The 7,928-nt window shown below is 36.4% G+C and overlaps 1 pseudogene; it reads left to right on the forward strand.

The window, feature by feature from the left end:
- Window positions 1-4,508, forward strand: LOC129076424 (uncharacterized protein C12orf29 homolog; annotated as a pseudogene).
- The last annotated feature ends 3,420 nt before the right edge of the window (window positions 4,509-7,928 follow it).

Here is a 7,928-nt window from a genome sequence, read left to right on the forward strand (position 1 = left end):
ATGACTGGAGTCTTTCTGCTGCTTTTGTGTGGTCAGACTAAGTCTGCCGAGACCCTCAGCACAATGAGGTCTGTTTGTGTTAATATTTCCCATTCTATTTCAAAGGTGAAGGGATTAGGAACTACAAGTTGGCAGTTACAAAATAGTCATGGGAATGTGAAGTACAGAATAGGAAATATAGTCAATAATATTGTAATAAATATGTATGGAGCCAAGTGGGTACTACACTTACTGAGTGGATCACTTTGTAAGTTATATAAATGTCTAACCACAATGCTGTACACCTAAAACTAATAAAATATTGAATGCCAACTTTGACTTAAAAATTAAAAAAAAATTTGAGTGTCATCAGGATGGTATTTATGCCAAGTCATTTTATAAAGCCAAGTGATCCCTGATTGCTCCATCTTTCAACATTTCTATTGACTTTCAGCATTCAAACATATTCAATTTTTCTTCAGACTTTAAAATTCCCACAATTTTAATCTAAAATATGAAAACTAGAATACTATTTTTTATTATAACAGTCATCACTGACTCGTTATACTCAGAACCTTGTTTAAAAGCATGCGCATGGAACAAATGGAAACACCTAAGTGTCAGTATCAGTTCTGGCTCTGAAGCCGTTCTTCTTTACTGCACGCAAATGCTAGAGTGCCCTTGATTTTTGAATGCAGAGTTTATACAAAGATTTTTAAAAATAATCTTTTCAGTAGTCGGTATAATTAATTTGGTTTCTTGTGCTACCTTTGACCTGTTTCCCTGGATATCGCCTTTATTTCCTCCTTAATCCATACATTTTAAAAATGAGCCAGTCTAAGATGTAAGAATGGGAAGGGATTAGCTGAAGAACATATGTACATAACCCAAAGACACAGACAACAGTGTGGTGATGGTCAGAGGAAGGGGGGAGGGTCAGGGGCTGGGTGGAAGTGGGCAAGGGATTGATGGGAACATCTCTAATAGTATTGACCATAAAAATAAAGTTAAAAAATAAAAATATAATTAAAAAGAATGTCCCCCCCCAAAGATTACCAAAGACTTCTCAATCCAAAGGCCTCAAAGCAAGAAACAGGCATTCTCAGCACAGAGTGGACCACAGGGGCAAGAGTACAGAGGGGCACTCAGACCAAAACCCACAATCAGCCTCAGATCCACTGAACCAAGAGGCCTCACCTGCTCCTTAGTGAGGAGGACACATAAACCAATGTCAGGACAACTCATATTGTCTCTGCTTGTGGGGATCACAGGTAAACTGTCAAAAGATTTAGCCTCTCCCAAGAAATAGTTTGGATAGCATCCAAAAGTCTCTAGGTGAAGAAGAGCTCTTATTTCATGCATGTACCTGGGTGAGTGAATCCTGCCTGACAATTACAGTTAAGATTCTGGTGCCAAGAGAGAACAAAGCCAGAATGAAGACAACACGTTCCAGAGTCCTCAGTAGACCCAAGATGGACAGGAAAAGTGAAGAAATAAATACTTGCCATGTTAAAAGAAGTGAGCCAGTCAATAGGATTTATTCTCCCAGTGTTGATTTCTAAAAAAAGCACTGTAAATGATAATCCTTTCCTAGGAGGCAGGGTTTTCAGATTAAATGAAGATGTCAAGTTAAGTTGGAATTTCAAATATACAACAAATTTATTTCAATAATATATCATAACATATTTTGAGATACACATGCTAAAATATAAAATATTTTTAAAACTTTTTAAAAAAAATTTAAGATATACTGGATATTTGTTGTATTTGCTAAAACTGGTAACTCTATTAGAAGGAGAGTTTAGGCAATAATTCCCAAGGTAAGTATTTGCCTGCTCTTCATTATCTTATCCAGGGAACCATGGCTAGAAGTTTCACCCCAAATCTAGTTCATCAGGAGAAATAGAAAAATAAGTATTCTAGACATCCCTGAGTTATCAAAATTAGATCCTCTTCTCCCAGTTTAACAATTCAGGACTTTCAGTGGCTTAGTGATTGTTCAACTAGTGGAAAATAGAATGGAGTCCTAACCTCAACCCCAAGACTTTAACTTATTTTTCCCTGTAGTGGCAGATACTTCAGTGTCAGTTAGTAGAACCAAGTCCTAACATAATCAGGAAACATCTACCAGAAGTCACTTACCAGTTGCCTGGGTTAATTCTTTCCTAAAACCCCTCCTGCTAAATAAAAAGCTGTTCAATGAAACATAAAAACTACAATTTTCAATAATTAAAATTATGACACATTTTACTCTTTAATTAAAGACAACTAAGTGATTTTTATAGATTAAAATAAGCAATGGATGACTATTGAAAAATAAACATAATCTGTGTACAAAATTATAATAAATAAACTAATACTTTCCAAAATATTTCATAGTAATTCGGTGGAGGAATGATAAGAGGAAGCTATTGGGAAGATGGTAGAGTCAGATGATGGACTTACAGGAGAACAATACTCTTGAGTTCTTCTCTTGTCATTGATTGCACTTAAGTTTTAGAAAAACATCTTTATGAATACTTTACGGCTAAGCATTTCAAAGTTTGTTTAAAAAATTATCACATGTTTACAGCAAGCTAGACAATGGTAAAAGAAAATATTTTTCCCTTTTGAGTTCATTCAAATAATATACACAATTCATATATATTGCTCAAAACATTTTCTTACTAGAGACTTATATTTACAGCTTTCTTGAGGTCTTACTGACAAGGGTATGAACAAAGGAGAACTTTTATACACTACTGATTTGTAAACAATCATAGCCATTATGGAAAACAGTTTAGAGGCACCTCAAAAAATTAAAATACATATAACTATTATCCATCAATTCCTTTGCTAAGTATGTATCCTAGGAAAATAAAATCAGTATTTCAAAGACAAGAATTCCCACTTTCACTATTAGTATTCAATGAAGTACTGAAAGTTTTTGCCAGAGATATTAGACAAGAAGAAAAAAAGGCATTCAAATTGGAAAAGAAAAAGTAAAATTATCTCTGCAAGTAAAATAGTCTTAGAAAACTATAAAGATATCTACTCCCCTCTCTCTCTTGCTTGCGTGCGCACACACATTCTAGACAAACAAATTGAGAAAAATTGCAGGATTAAAAATTAACATGCAAGAATTAGTTGCTTTTCTATACACTAACAATGAGCAATCTGAAAAAGAAATTACACAAGCAATTTCACTGACAATACCATTAAAAAGACTAAAACAGGCACAAACTTCAGTACTAAAACTGCAAAATATTGCTGAAATAAATGGAAATGCATACTGTATTCAGGGGTTAGAAGATTTAATGTTGTTAATGTGCCAATAATATCCAAACTGATCTATAGATTTAATGCAATTCCTATCAAAGTTCCAATGACATTTGTTGCAGAAATGTAGAAATCCACATGAAATCTCAAGAAACCCCTGAGTATCCAAAAATATATTGAAAAAAAGAAAGAGCAAAATGGAAGTGAGTGTGTTAGTGTGACAGCTGACTCCTCTCTCTGGTAGGACCAGGCTCTGTTCTGATGTGCGGTTTCCATCTGGACTGCCTGTCCTGTTCACCGTGAAGTGCCCGGGCTCCATGCAGCACAAAGTACCTTCTGTGTTTGTGATGGAAGTGAAAGAGGATCTATGCACCAAAAGCAAACATCAGCCATTTAAAGTTTTGGCATCTGAAACTGTAAGTTTCGAGGCATTAGATGCAAATATATACAGTTCAGTTCCAACAGAAAAAGTGGATGGAACATTTTGTTACGTTACTTCCTACAAAGGTCAGCCATATCTGTGGGCTCAACTAGATAGAATATCTAACAAACTAACTTAGAAAAGATTTAAAATTATTCTACATTCAAAACAAAACTCCAAAGAATTTCTTTGGAATGTTGAGGAGGACTTCAAACCTCTGGCAGAGTCCTGGATACCAGAGAAGGAAATTGAACAATTAAATAGATACACAATGCCTGATGAAAATGGATACATACCTGGTTGAGTATCAGAGGGAAAAAACAACTAACAGTATTGTTGGCATTCCTCTGTAGGTAATTATGAATTTGAAATCGCCCTGGTACTGAAGCAGCCTCCTGATGATCCTGGTCTTTGGAAATTAGTACCGTACTTCTCTCAGATCTGTTAGAACAGACACTGGAACTTATAGGAACAAATATTAACGGAAACCCAAATGGGTTAGGAGGCAAGAAGCATCCATTACATTTTCTTATACCACATGGAGCACTTCAAATACAAAATCTACCTACATTGAAGTACAGTGATCTGTTGTCCTGGTTTGAAGGTTGCAGAGAGGGTAAAATTGAAGGAATGCATGACATTGCAATGATGGCTGTTTAATCAAGGTCCATTGCCACCATCTTGGTTTATGCTGGCCAATTCCAGATACTAACACGAATTCAAAACCAGTTATTATTAACATGAACATGGACAAATGTAACTATGCTTTTGATACTGTTTATTTTATCATTTTTCAAAAATAGATAATCAGAAATTTAGCAGGTTCAAAGATATATTACTTGATGTATAATATGGAAATATAATTAAAAACTAGCTTTATTGTTATATGTGAACCTTCAATATTCTGCCATTTTATTTTTTAATTTTTTTAAATCATGTTTATTCTATTATAGTTGTCTCAATTGTTCCCCCTTTGCCCTCCTCTACACATCCCCCCCCACCCTTCTCTCCTACAGCCAATTCCCACTCTGTTGTCCATGTCCATGGGTCATTCATATATGTTCTTTGTCTAGTACCTTCTCCTTCTTTCCACAACTGTCCTCCTTCTCCATCCCCTCTGGTCACTTTCAGTCTGCTCCATGTTTCTTTGCCTGTGGTTTATTTTGTTTGTTGGTTTATTTTGTTGAATAGATTTCACTTATAGGTGAAATCATATGGTATTTGTCTTTCACCGACTGGCTTATTTCACTTCGTATAATCTTCTCCATTTCCATCCATGTTGTCACAGAAGGTAGGAGTTCTTTCTTTTTTTAAAAATGCAGATTGATTTTATTTATTTATTTTTTTAATGTCAAGATCCATTATAAAGTATTAAAAAAATTAAATCCATTATAAAGTCTCAGCAATCATGATAACTGCACATAAATAATCAAATAGATCAATGAAATAAAATGAGCATTCTAGAAACAAATGTATCTATTTTTCTAACAATGTAATATATGATTAAATTGATATTTCAAATTAATGGGGAAAATAAGCCTTTTTCAACATATAAAGTGCATGGATCACTATTATTTGAAATAAAACAAATATAGAGCCCTATTTCACACATTATACAACAAATATTCAGGTGAGTTAAAAATCAGTATGTAAAATCTAAGGAGTTTTGGGTGAAAATACAAAATAATATTTTTTTTACCCTGAAGTAACATTCAAACCCAGAAGCTATAAAATAAAATATTGATAATATGACTATATTAAACATTTAAGACTATACAGTACTATTCCTGAAAAAAAGTTAAAGGATAAGTAATACAATAGGAAATTATTTGCAACACATCTAAAAAAAGGTTAATAGTTTTTTGTTTTTGTTTTTTTTGGAAAAAATTCTACAAACATTTAATAAAAAAATGGATAAAGAATACCAAAAAGTCATTTAAAGCTTTAAAAAAATAACAGAAATAGGCAAGAAATATACAAAAATAGGTTTAGTTTCAACAAATAATAAAGGAACAATTAAAATAACTCATCTTTGTCACAATCAGATTAAAAAGTATTAAAAATATTGGTAATATCAAGTATTGGTGACTGTGAAAGGAATTGGGTATTCATAGAAACTTTTTCTTCATCTTAAAACAGTCCTTTTAGCACACCTTGCAATGCTGGTTTGGTGGAGGTCTATTCTTTTAGCCTTCTTTAGTCTGAGAAGCTCCTTATTTTGCCTTCCATTTTAAATGAGAACCTTGCTTGATTGCAGACCTTTGCTTTTCATGACTTGGAGTATTACTTGCCATTCCCTTTTGGCTTGTATTGTTTTTGTTGTGAAGTCAGCTGCTGGCTGTATTGGGGCTCCCTTATATGTTACTACTTCTTTCTCCCCTTGCTTGCTTTAGGATTCTCTGTTTGTCTTTGATATTTGCTATTTTAATGATGATGTCTCTTGGAGTGGGTCTCATTGGGTTCCTCTTGAATGTGACCTTCTGTGCTTCCTGGACTTGTGTGACTTTTTCTCTCCTCCAATTAGGGAAGTTTCCCATCATCACTTTTTCAAACAGGTTTTCTATCCCTTGCTTCACATCTTCTGGTATCCCTATTAGATGGATATGATTACGTTTCATGTTGTCCTGCATTTCCCTAAATGCCTCTTCATTCTTTTTGAGTGTTTTTTTCATTTTCTTGCTCTTTCTGGGAGCTTTTTTATACCTTGTCCTCTAGCTTGCTGATTCGATCCTCTGCTTCATCTAGCCTGCCTTTGATTCCTTCTCCTGTGTTCTTCAATTCAGAAATTGGGTTCTTCATTTCCTTTTGCCTCTTATTGATAATTTATATATCCTTTTTCATGCTGCTATATTTTGCAGTAAGTTCTTCATAGTTTCCCTGTAGTTTTTGTAATTCTCTCTGAGTAACTGAGCTCATTGAGCTTCCTTAGAATCATTGTTTTGAAGTCGATATCTGATAGTTTACTTGTCTTTTTTTCATTTAGTTCTCTTTCTGGGGATTCCTCCTTTCCCTTCTACTGGGGAGTGTTTCTTTGTCTTCCCATTATATGAGAGACTCTTGTTTGCTTCTTCTTCTTAAATTGATTTGTCTTGATTTCCTGACTTTGTGGTATGAACTTCTATGATAGGAGACCGCTGTTTTTTTTTTCTTTCTGGATCTGCCTCTGATGATGTCAGATGTTGACTCTGTGTGATCTTAGGCAGTTTGTTGGAGACTTCCAGGAATCTACAGTCTGTAGCTCTCTCCTTCAGTTGTTAATCTAGTCACTCTGCATTTAGCAGGCTGTCTTAGAAACACCACAGCGCAGGGCAGAGTACCTCCTGGGGGTGGGGTTATTGGGTCCTCTCATGCTGCTGCCGCTGAGGGGAGTGGTCTGCGTGAACCAGATGGCTGCTGCCATATGGGGGAGGAGTCAGCACCGGGATCCTGCCGGTTACTCTCTCCATTCTCTCCCCAAAGCCTCCATCTCCAGTTTCTTCTCAAGTGTCTCTAGACCACTCTGCACCCCCTTTAGCCAGGGATCTACTATCTGTGGCTATCACTCTGTACTCAGCTGTCAGGTTTTAGCACTACCGTGCCTAGGCAGAGCCTCCTGGGGGCAGGGCTATTAGGTCCCTTGATGCTAGTGCTGCTCAAGGGAAGTGGCCTCTTCCTGAGCAAGATGGTTGCTGCTGCACAGGGGATGAGTCAGCACCAGGATCCTGACGGCTACTCTTTCAGTTCTCTCCCCAAAGCCTCCTTCCCCAGTCTCTCCTCAGGTGTCTCTAGCCCACTCTTCCCCTACCTTTGATGGAGACCTGGGTAAGTGGCTGCAAACAAAAATTTATGCGTTGGCCTTTTAAATGGCTCTTTCCGTCTCCAGGTGCCCATCTTTGGCAGAGAGCAACCCTGTTACTTTTCGCAGCTGGTTGTTATCTGTGTACTTTTTGGGCTCTGGTGCTATAGGCTGGAGATCCCTGCTTATGGTTTAGGCCCTGCTCTACTCAGGAGGATCCAACTGATTATTTCACTAGTGGGTGCTCCGCCCGCCTTCTCGAGTCTCTACTGTACTCCTTACCAGTTAGGTGGTGCTAAAGTTGATTCTTCTGTCTGTCCGAGGTTAAAAGGTTTCTCTCTCACTATTGTTCAGTTGTTTGTTCCAGGTGATTTCTCTACAATTTAGTTGTAATTCCAGGTTGGCCCTGGGAGGAGGTCAGTGTGACTTCCACTCACTCCTCCGCCATCTTGATTCTCTCAATATTCTGTCATGTTTAAAAGGTAAAAATATCTC

The sequence above is a fragment of the Pteronotus mesoamericanus genome, unplaced genomic scaffold (genome assembly GCF_021234165.1).
Source record: "Pteronotus mesoamericanus isolate MK-2021 breed Mesoamerican mustached bat unplaced genomic scaffold, CSHL_Meso_final contig_591, whole genome shotgun sequence".
Lineage (NCBI taxonomy): Eukaryota > Metazoa > Chordata > Mammalia > Chiroptera > Mormoopidae > Pteronotus > Pteronotus mesoamericanus.